This window comes from Cervus canadensis, chromosome 25 (assembly GCF_019320065.1).
Source record: "Cervus canadensis isolate Bull #8, Minnesota chromosome 25, ASM1932006v1, whole genome shotgun sequence".
NCBI lineage: Eukaryota > Metazoa > Chordata > Mammalia > Artiodactyla > Cervidae > Cervus > Cervus canadensis.
In genome coordinates, this window is record NC_057410.1 from 50117842 (window position 1) to 50129499 (window position 11658).

Below are 11658 nucleotides of genomic sequence, written 5' to 3' on the forward strand. Positions count from 1 at the left end.
AAAATCACTTCTTATTTGGGCAAAGATATTTGTAGCATGAGAGGTATAATTAATAAGAGCTGTCAATTCTAATTCTGTTGAATAAGCCAGAAGTTTTAAATAAAAGGATATGCTTTGGAATTCTTTCACCATGTATTGTATTCATAACCAAGTATTCTGCACTGATACAAAAGCAATCCTGATAATTGGAAGAAACCCTGTTAAGACAAAGCAGAAAGAATGACTTCTAAGTAAAAATAAATAAATAAATAAATAAAAAACAAGAAATTACTTGCAAATTAGTGAACATGTAATAAAAATCATGATGTATCAGAAAAATAACATGTATTTCAGTGTACAATCTTCAGTGAGAAACTCTAACCCTGGGATATGTATATCCTAAGGTTTTCCTCCATTTAAACTTTAGCATGAATGATTAAAAGTTCTGTGACTGTCCCCTAAAAGGTACAAGACTAGTGAAATAAAATTTGCTTTTGAGAGATATCTCAGAGGTGTATAATAACTGCAATATTTAAAATTATAAAATTGCAGTAATAAAATGCAGTATTTAAATGGATTAATTGAAATGTACATGTGTGTGTGCTTGCTCAGTCACTCAGTCGTGTCTGACTCTGAGACCCTATGGATAGTAGCCTCCAGGCTCCTCTGTCCATGGGATCCTCCGGGCAAGTATACTGGAGTGGGTTGCCATGCCATCCTCTAGGAGATCTTTCTGACCCAGAGATCAAACCTGAGTCTCTATATGTGTCTTGCATTGGCATACAGACTCTTTACCACCCAGCCACCTAGGAAGCAAATGGTACATGCAGAAAACCACTATTTTTTAGCTTTCCAAAATATAGTTTGTACATTTACAGATTTTGGTTACAAGAGATCACCCATTTATATTGCTAAGTGATAATGGAATGGATTATTGGTAAGAGGAATCATTACACAACTCGAGTCCATAGAGAAAAAGAAGTACAGAAGAGGGAATCTACATAAATTATGTAATTGTATTTTTCCCATGTTTAAAAAATATATGGACAAAAATTATTTTGAAAGGGGAAGTCAAATTGTTACATTTTATTGAAATTTGTATTATTTTGAATTAGATACTTAGAGCAGCAGAAATACTGGCAGTCTTGTGACAACAATGGAATTACCCTTTAGAATAAGCAAAGTACTTAATGAAGAAAAGGTAAAGGTTAAAGGGCTTGAGTAAGCTCTCTTTGTCACAAGCTATGTTCTTCACATGTCACACTCTAAGGATTATTTTATAATATTTACACTTCTATACATACTTTAAAAATATTTTAAGAGCAAAATGAATTGTCAGTTACTCTCTGAAAGATTCTCCCATTGGACAGTCTCACAATGAAATCACTGCAGTGCATGGATACATGTCTAAGTCATCAAAGAAAGAAATAATTCACTCCAGAGAGATGATCTTGTTTTCTTCCAGAAAACTATCATTGTTATGTAACCTTTGAACATGATTAAAATTCAATGGCAGACAACATCACATTAAATAAAGGGCAATTAGTTAAGGTTCCGACAGATCTCTCCCACTGAAGGTATTAGTGAACAGCTGTAATATTCATGTACATTGGCTGGTCTGAGCCAAATAGCAAGAATAAGGCGTGCTGCAGTCCCGTCATGCCCGCGTGCTTAATTAATTCTGACATCACTGTGAGGGTGAAAGGGTTGAAGTCATTATCCCTCTTTCAGAAGTGAGAAAACCTGAGTCTGAAGGAAGTCATGCCAAAGGTCAGAACACTCCCCTGACAGCACCAGGACTGCCACCCACTCCTTTCTACTCTGGAGTTTTCACTCAAACTCAAAACCGTACTTGGAAATAATCTAATAAATTGGTTAGATCTCTCTGTGTGATTGTACTTGAATTCTTTTTTTTAGATTAGTCTCTTCATTAAATGACACTCAGAAGCCATTTTGCTGACTCTCAAGCTGAACTGTTTAGTAATTGGTTGATCTGTGGCAGAACCACAGAATTAAAAACAAAGAACAAAATCATTGGGGAAAAACAGGGCATTTAAAATGGTAGCCTAAGTGATTTGTTCTCAAGTCTAAGAAATAATGTTTCCAATGTGTGAACACTTTTGAAAAGTAATTGCTTAAAAAATAATAATCAAAACTGACATTTATAGGCACATGAAATTATCTGTTGCTCTAAAGAGACCTGAGATTTGACCACTATTGTTTGGTCACTCAGTTTCCATAATGGCAAGAAAAGGAAACACTGGGGTTGATAAAATCTTAGAATTAGACTAACTTTAGCAAGCACAACAGTAAAATTAAACAGTGGGATATATGAACAAGGGAGATCAATGAAGAAATATTTTAAAGCCAGAGTTTTGGTTTGTTTTTTTCTGTTCCAGTGGTAAAATTTAATTGTAACTCTCTAAGATTTGTTAGATGCTTTTGTTGTGGTGGTATATGTTTTGTTATAAACTTTTCTTTTGTTGTATTACTCTACCAAGTCAAAAATTTGTGTTTCTATGTAAAATTAAAACATAACAATTTGTGACTAAATCATATAATAGTCTACCATTGCAATCTAGCATTTTTAGCTTTCACAAAAGTTGTGGTGATCTCATTAATGCTGTCCCTAAAAAAGAAACTAAATTAATCAAACTTTAATTGCCAAGGTACTTCTTAGAAAATGAAAGCTACGAGATGAATAGTAATCTATCACATTTGCATTTTGTAACCAAACAGAAAATCTCCACGTTTTACTGTTTAAACTCACAATGTATTAAGCTATACTTCCTAAAAATAATTTTAAAGTGTCATGATTTTTAAGGGAGATTGAATTTGTTTAAAAGTGTGAAATCTTACATTTGTAAAAAAGAAAGTAGATTGGAAAGAAAAAAAACCTAATTCTTGAGTTTTGCAGAATAAAAGCCAGGAATACACAAATATCTAAAAAGAAGATTTTATCATTGAAATAATGACAAAACAATTTTGTTCCTCCTTGACAAGAACAAAAGAACATTGTTTTATTCTCGGAACTAACAGAACAGAATATTGTTCAGTTCAATATTCACTTTTTATTCTATCATTTATTCTATCAATATGTATGTTTAATACATATTTGCCAAATATCCATTATTTGCCAAATATTGTGCTGGGCAGTATATGAGACAACAATCACCAGTTGTCATGAAACTTACATTCCAATAGAAAAGTCTACAGTTTGTAAGGAGTTATGCTTGATCTCTTCATCTCCATTAGTAATGGGGGAAGTGGGAGTGATGGTGAGACCTGAGACCAGGGTGGTGGAGCCGTGGGATGGTGGGCAGGGAGTGACATTTCAAAAGGGCCCAAGAGAGTGCCACAAACGGGCACTGCCATTATCTGATGCCATTCACATCTCACATATTACTGAGAAATTCTGCCTATGAATGGAGATGAAAGTCCCCAACCAAGAACTCTGAATGTCGCTTCTGTCAGAACAAAGCTGCAGGTCCTTGACATAACATTGCGTTTCTGTAGACACATACACGCTCTGGAGGACGCCACAGTTTGGCAGACAGGGGCTTTTTGTGTATTCACACTGAGCTTGTGGAACCCTGCTCCCTGAAGACCAGACACCAGAGCAAGCAGGAGACGCCATCCTCAGAAGCTCCATCCTTGTCCTCGGAGCAGCTCAGCCTCCAGGGTGCTGAGGGGTGGAGGGAAAGCCCAGTCTGCAGACAGCGGGCTTCTAGACTTTACGGCCCCCTGGTCTAGACAACCTGTGTAACCAGGCCCTCGAAGGAGTGAGGCGTCGCTGTGAAAGCCACGGGATATCACTCCTATGACTAAGCTACTTCTTGGCTTGAGTTCGTAAAAAGGAAGACGACCTTGTGTGAGCCTCACCTAGCCATGTCAGTCCTTAACAGAGAGTGAAGCAGAAGAGATGTTCTTTCGTTGACTGCAAGCTTTTGTGTTGTGAGAGAAGGGGAAGGTGGGCTCTAGAAGCTGAGAGCCCCTTGGGTGGAGCAGAGTGACAAAAGGCTGACCCCACATCTCTATTTGCAGGACACCCAATTAACTCTGAAGTAGCCTGGACTTCCCCTGCATCCTCACAGTTATCCATAGGTCTAGATATTGAGCCTTGCCACCTTTGTGGAACATTTTATTCAAGAACAAATCTACAGTATTTTATGTCCATCAATGATAATGTTTAAGGCCTCGAACATTATCTTCATCCAAGTACCATGACTAACTATGAACAGAATATAACACGCCATTCTGAATTACACCTGCCTACGCTCAGACGGTAAAGCGTCTGTCTACAATGTGGGAGACCCGGGATCGATCCCTGGGTCGGGGAGATCCCCTGGAGAAGGAAATGGCAATCCACTCCAGTACTATTGCCTGGAAAACCCCATGGACAGAGGAGCCTGGTAGGCTACAGTCCATGGGGTTGCAAAGAGTCGGACACGACTGAGCGACTTCACTTCACTCACACTCTGTTTAATGATACTGCCTGCCAATACCTGTGAGTTGCTAAATGTTGCCTGCTACGAAGCATTGTTTACGAGTATTACTGCAGAGTAAGTGATTTGGCCCCATATTGCAAACTGCCTGTGGTTTTGCCACCTATTTAGAGGTAAATCTTGAAGTCTAGACAGTTTGCTTTCCCTTGTGAATGCTTCTTATGGGACTCCCAGAACATATAATAATGGCTTATTGCTTCATTTTTCCCACTCGTCTCTGTCCATTCTTAACTCCAACTCACATCAAGCAGGTAAGAACCAGCTACAGATATCTTTAACCATTTGATTTTCTCATATATTTCAAATGATCCCATTAGCTAATCACAGTATGGCAATGCAGTTCATACCTTTATTTCTAACCTCTGATTGGTTACAGACTATTTTCAAACATCATATTGCAAGTAAACAATACTTTCTTTGAAGATTTGGTCTCACAATCTTCATCACAGTTTGGCCTTTGATCTCTTTTAAAAACCTCTCTCAATTCTTCTGTGAGTTATAACTAGGGTAACCATATATATTATTTTGGTTAATAATTTATCACCCTGAGCTCAACACTTTCAAAAGGACAGAGGGACAATATCAATAACAATTGAATAACAGGTGTAAATCAAGAGTCTCCCAGGAAAACCAGGATGAATGATTATTCTTTGGGCCTTGTTAAGGCAGAAAGTCTGATAAATACTTGCATACATCCACAAGATAAAGTAGCTTAATTATTGTTTTCCACCTGAACCTAGTGAATGTCCCTAATATACCACTTTCTGGCTCTGAGTTTCCCTCTCAGGCCTAGTTCATTACTTTCCCAATAGTAAAAATTGTAACTGTTATAAACGAGATTGCATTACTTTCATGGAGGTTGGGGATTTTGGACTATATCATGGATTATTCTTTCCCTTGCTAGTAATAAACAACTTATAATTAATACTAGATAAACCAGTTGGAGTTTTTACTTTTTTACGTACTCTCTGGGAGTAGAATATTACCCTAACAGAGATGGTTTTATTAAACTACTGATTTTGTGGCCTGTTGTCAATACTCAAGGAAAGAGTTGTTACCTCTAATGTTGCTGATAAATTGATGATGAGAAGAATCAAAGTCTTAAAATTTTATGAAGAGTCATTGAATCTATGGGGGCAAATTTCTGACCAAACTCTTGAATTAAAAATTTAGCTGAATGAGAAGTAGAAAAAATATTAATACTCAGAGACTGGGAAATAATATATGAGAAAAGTTTAAAAATACTTTAATTGTTAAGCAACTGAGCAGTTCATTACAGGCATTCATTCTGAAGTAATAAAATAATAAGCTGAATTAATTCACATTTTCCATTTATCTTTTCACACTGCCGTTTTTTGACCACAATGTAGAGCTCTCTTAAATGAACATTAAACTCATTCGCAAAAGAATGGATCCTTTACAACTAATCTAAAGATATGTAAACAGAAGATTAGTGACATCAACATCTATTGGAACATATAGGGCTTCACCAATGGCTCAAGTGGTAAAAATCCTCTGCAATGCAAGAGACACAGGGGAAGTGGGTTCAGTCCCTGGGTGGGGAAGATCCCCTGGAGGAGGAAATGGCAACCCACTCCAGTATCCTTGCCTGGAAAGTCCCATGGACAGAGGAGCCTGCTGGGCCACAGTCCATGGGGTTGCAAAGAGTTGGACACGACTGATCATACCACACTACTGGAATACGTATTGCCTTTAAATGCTCAGGGGCAGAAGGATGATATAGTTTTCTTATCATTCCAGAGACAAAAAAATTGCAGGGCTATAATCTAAGGAATAAATAATTCTAAAACATAAGTCTTTATAAAGGCATTACAATAAGCCTGACATCATGTCTTTAAATAGTCACACTTTTAAACCAAATAGTTCATATACACAAGAGTTAGCAAAAAAAAAAAAAAAAAAAAATCCAGCGTCCCAAACATTCTAGGATGGGCTACTGGAGATTAAAAGAGAGGATGAATGCAGACTTATCTTCTGCTTTCTCTCTAGGGCAGTAGTTCTCAACATTTAGAATGCATCAAATTCACTGGGGCATGTGATGAAAATTCAGCTTCTCAGAACTCACTTTGCATAAGATGAAACATGAGATGCTTGTGGGACACACAGTTGGAAATGTCAAATATGTCCTCGATCAGGTAGACCTGAAGAAGAGATGTGAGCCAGGCTTAGAAATGACATGTTTCTAGGTAATGGGGAGGTCTAGAGCCAAGCTGTAGAACAATTTACAAAAAATTACATGGACTCATGTGAAGGCACCCATAAACTAACTGTGCAAAATTCTCTGCATTTAGATGGTAAAACTGGTCTTGGGAATACAATGGCTTGGGTAAGTTATTTTCCTATGCTCTAGCTCATAGAATCAGAGAGTGTCACAGGTGGAATGGAACCAAGAAATCATTTCATTCAAGCTTATTAATTTAGCAGCGAAGAAACTTCCCCAGAGATGAAGTGACAGAATCAGGGGCTACAGAGTTTGTTGCAGAGTCAAGACGTTGCACTTTTTCTTCCAATCTATTTTATAACATCTAAACCAACTTTTGAATCACTGTTGGCTCCAATACTTAAGCAGAAATAACACAAGCACACTTAATTCCAAAAGAAAATTTAGCTGTAAGGGAAGTACTTAAGAGGCCAACACTGTCTTCCTTCAAACTACAGAAGTGGTTTCTCTGCAAATAAGGTCTTGAACTGTAATAATTCACACAGCAGTAACAGCAGAAGCATTTTAGCTAACTTTCTCTGAACTGGGCTTTATTTAAAGTTATAACTCTTGTTTGTGTACGTGGGTATGTGCATGCATGTGTGTGTATGTCTAAAAACAGAAAATGCTGGGGGATAAGAACGCAGTTGGAAAACAGTCACTTTAGGTGACAAAAACACGTTAGAAGTGGACAGATCACCTTGTATTCTTGCCAACCTAAGGTTAAACTTGCAGGTAAAAGGTGTTATTACATTGATGTGAGTTTGTTTTCTTAGAGCTCTGTGGAACTATATCCCTAATTATGATTTATCTATGTACTTGATGGAATACAAGTAGGGGGTTTATGCCAATAATAAAGGTCACCACCTAAAGGCATAATCCTTTCTAAGTTTGGATTGGTTTATGACTGTATTCATCTTTTGTTGCTGCTTAACTACTTATCACAAATCTAGCTGCCTAAGACAGTCCTCACTTAGGAATCTCCCAGTACTCTAGGTCAGAAATCACGCTGGGATGAGCCTCTACTGAGGGCCTCACAGGCCAAAGTTTAAGCCAGCCTGGGCTCTCACCTGGAGGCTCTGAGAAGAATCAGTTTCTGAGCTCACCCAGGCTGTTTGCAGAATCATTTCTGTGGCTGTGGGTCTGACACACTGTTTCCTCGCTAGCCATCAGCCGGAGGCTACTCTCAGCTCCAAGGAGCACCCCCCACATTCCTTCTTACTTGCCCCCTTCATCTTCAAAGCCAGCCACATCAAATCTTTCTCACACTTCAGGTCTCTGTGATGTCTTCTACTACCAGATGGAAAACAATGAGGTTTTTAAAGTTCTCACCTGACTAGGGAGCAGGTCAAATCTAGCTAATTAATCTCCAAATCTTACGGTCAATCAACCTGAGATTTAATTACATCTCCAAAATCCCTCCAGAGCAATATTTAGATTTCTGTTTAACTGAATAACCAGAAGACAAGAGTCTCAGGAGACTGTCTTTAGAATTCTGCCTGCCACATAGCATTTTTACCTACAGCACAAAATAGCAAAACTGAGAGTATTTTTTGGACTCATGATATTCTGAAAAATTTTTTGCAATATCTAATGCTAAGTTTACTGGCAGTTTGACTTCCTCTGAAACTTCTTTGTCCTTTTTATGACAACCAGTTTCCTCATTTGTGTTGGTAGTCCCACCTTGGTTAAGTTCCTCTGGCCGAATTCCTTCCATCTCTAGGAAGCTGGCAGTGTCAACCACTCTGAGGATCAGCGGTCTTCTAATTACATCAGTTACATCTTTACTGCTGCTGCTGCTGCTGCTGCTAAGTCGCTTCAGTTGTGTCTGACTCTGTGCGACCCCATAGACGGCAGCCCACCAGGCTCCGCCGTCCCTGGGATTCTCCAGGCAAGAACACTGGAGTGGGTTGCCATTTCCTTCTCCAACATCTAACTACAGTGCCAACAAAATTAGAACTCCTGGGACTTCCCTGGCAGTCCAGTGGTTAGGAATTTGTGCTTCTGTTTCGGGGGGCATGGGTTTGATCCTTGGTCAGGGAACTAAGATGCTGCATGTAGTGCAACCAAAAAATAGATAAGAATGAATGAAAAAATTAGAACTCCTTTCTTGTAAAAACAATGATTAGATGCAGAATACGATAGCAGTTAAAAGAACTTAAAAAAAAACAGATGCTACTTTTATAGCAAGTTTGTATTTTGTGAGAACGTGTTTATGTTTTGAGAGAATGTGAGGAACCTGAATACTATTAGGTAGCCAAGAAGTGTATTATCTTGGGCACATTATATAGTCTTCAGGCAGGGGTTTCTCTAACAGGGTAGGGTGACAATGTGAAAGCAAGGGTATAAGTATCAATTTCCAAAGGAAATGATGATGATGATGTTATTATTTTAATTAGTTTATTTAACCTCAGGCTATGGCAGAGGCTTTTTTAACTGTTGTTTCTAAAATCAGAAAGATCCCTGTTTTTCTTTTACTCTGTTCATTCTTTCACTAAGGATGTAAAGATTATTTTAGGTATCTTGTATTTAAGGGGGGCATAATGAATGGTCTCAATTTGTGATGATCAAAGTATAATCTCCTATTCCCATGTGGAAGTTCCTGGGTTCTGTATGTCCTCCAGTGCAGTCCCATTTTCTGTTTTTGCTTGTCTTTGGTTGTGTATGTGTGTGTGTGTGTGGGGGGGCATCCACACATGTGTGTAATAGGAAGAGAGAGCTGAATATTTCCCATACTTTTTTGGGAGGATAACAAGACAGTTGATAGTATCTTTGTGGCAATTTATTCAGCATCCAGGTTCTTTTTGCATCAAGAAGTCTTTCTCCAACATCCAGACCATGATACACATAGAACTGGAAGTCTAGTTCACATTTTTGCTATAAATTTTATTACAGAGGTACATATCCCTAAACACAATATAGCATTGTTTTGCATACTGTTTCAAATAAAAGGTATCAAATTATAAGATCAAATGTTTTATGAAGTATTTTATTTGTGCAATCCTGTTATTTTCACTTTTGCATTTGACTTTTTAAAAAATGGATATTTATATCTCTTTCAGTTTTTTCATAGTAGAAAGCAATGCTGCAAGAGGTGGAAATATCGGGATATTGGTTATTCACATCAACTGCAGTAGATATTCCCCAACTGCTTTCCAAAAATTTTTTTATCATTTAACAGTCTGCAATGCACAAGACTTTTAACTGTTCCATATACCTGTCAGAGTTGATATCATCACACTTTTTTAGACTAACTGGTATAAATTGGTATTTAATTTGCTATTAGTTTTTATTTCTCTGAAACTAAGTGAACTTTTCACATTTTTTTTTTTTTACTGTCATTTGGCTTTCTTATTCTATAAATGAGCTGTTCTTTTATTTTGTCCATTATATAATTATTTTGTTAACAATCTTTTTTTAGTTCTAAGAATTTTAAGACTCCTACTAGCATGTTATGGTATCTTGTCATTGTGTGTGTGTTTCTGGTATGATGGTTCATAGATAGTTTTATTGTGGTCCAACATATCCATCTTTTGTTTGGTACTTTTATTTACTTATTTTTCCTTACCTACAATTATGAACATACCTTTCTGTATTTCCCTCTAAAGATTTGATGTTTTACTTTTTCACAATGTCTTAAATCCTCATGGGAATTATTTTTTGTGTCTAGAGTACAGTTTTAATATTTATGGCTAATCTATTCCAGAACTTGACAGTTCATAATCTACTGACTACAATACCAATTCAGTCACACATCAGGATGACATAAATGTGTTTGTTTTCCCATCTAATACTGAACTCTCTTCTATTGTTTCTGCACTGCAATCTCACTATGTATAAGATCCATTTGTCAATATGATCTTGTCTATTCTTGTGCCTTGATTTTCATATAAATCTTAAAATTAACATGGAAACATCTATTTGGATTTTAATCAAGATTACTTCCAACTCATATAATTTGAGTGATGATACTGACTTTCCTACCCACGAACATCCCGTCATTCTCCATTTATTTTGGTGTCTTATGATCATTTATTTGAGTTTTAACATTCCAGACGAAAATTTTTTTTCATAAAACCTTATACTTCTTGTTATATTAGTACTACATAGGACTGTATATACTTTTGTTGCATTACATTATAAATGCAAAATTTACAATGTTTCATTGTTCTGATTTTGGATTCTTATAACTAGCAACTTAACTGCATCCTATTATCACTTCCAATGGATGTTCCTAGAATCTATACAACTATCTATTTAGATATCATCTGAGAAGGAGAGTTTTGTTTCTTCCATTCCTGCTTTCAAAGAGAAAGCTTCCAAGTATTTGACCACTAAGCAAAGCAATTGTAGATTCCGATACATAAATTATCAGTGTATGGAAGTTCTTTAGCCCTTGTTTCTATATAACTAGTATTTTTAAAGCCAATAATTGGCACTGAATTTTGCAAACTGTTGTTCCGTATTGAAATTTCACATGGATTTTCTCTAATGGTGATGATTTTCTGAATCAAAATCTTTCCTGGGATTAACATGACTTGACAAAGTTTGGAGTTGGTTTGCTAAAATCTTCCTGAGTTTATAATGATTTTTGTTTTTGCTATACTGTCTGTAAAACTCTATGAGTCTAGTATTTTTATATGTATTTGGGTAGAAACAGGATCTTTTTAAAGTTCTAAATGTAAATTACTACATTTATTAAGATTAAAAATAAAAATTCCTTGTGAGTCACTTTTGTTAAATACATTTTCCACTTTTTCAATGTTTTCATTCATTGTCTTAAAGTTTTCATTAGCATCACATATTCATTCTACTTTAAAGGTAATTTATCTTTTAAAAAACTAGTCCTTTCAGTTAGTAAATTCTCTTGCTTCAACAAAGTGCGCTGGCCTTGCACTAGCATTGTTTTTGTTTCTGTAATTTTGTCTTTGAATTGTGGGCGTCACTGCTGCT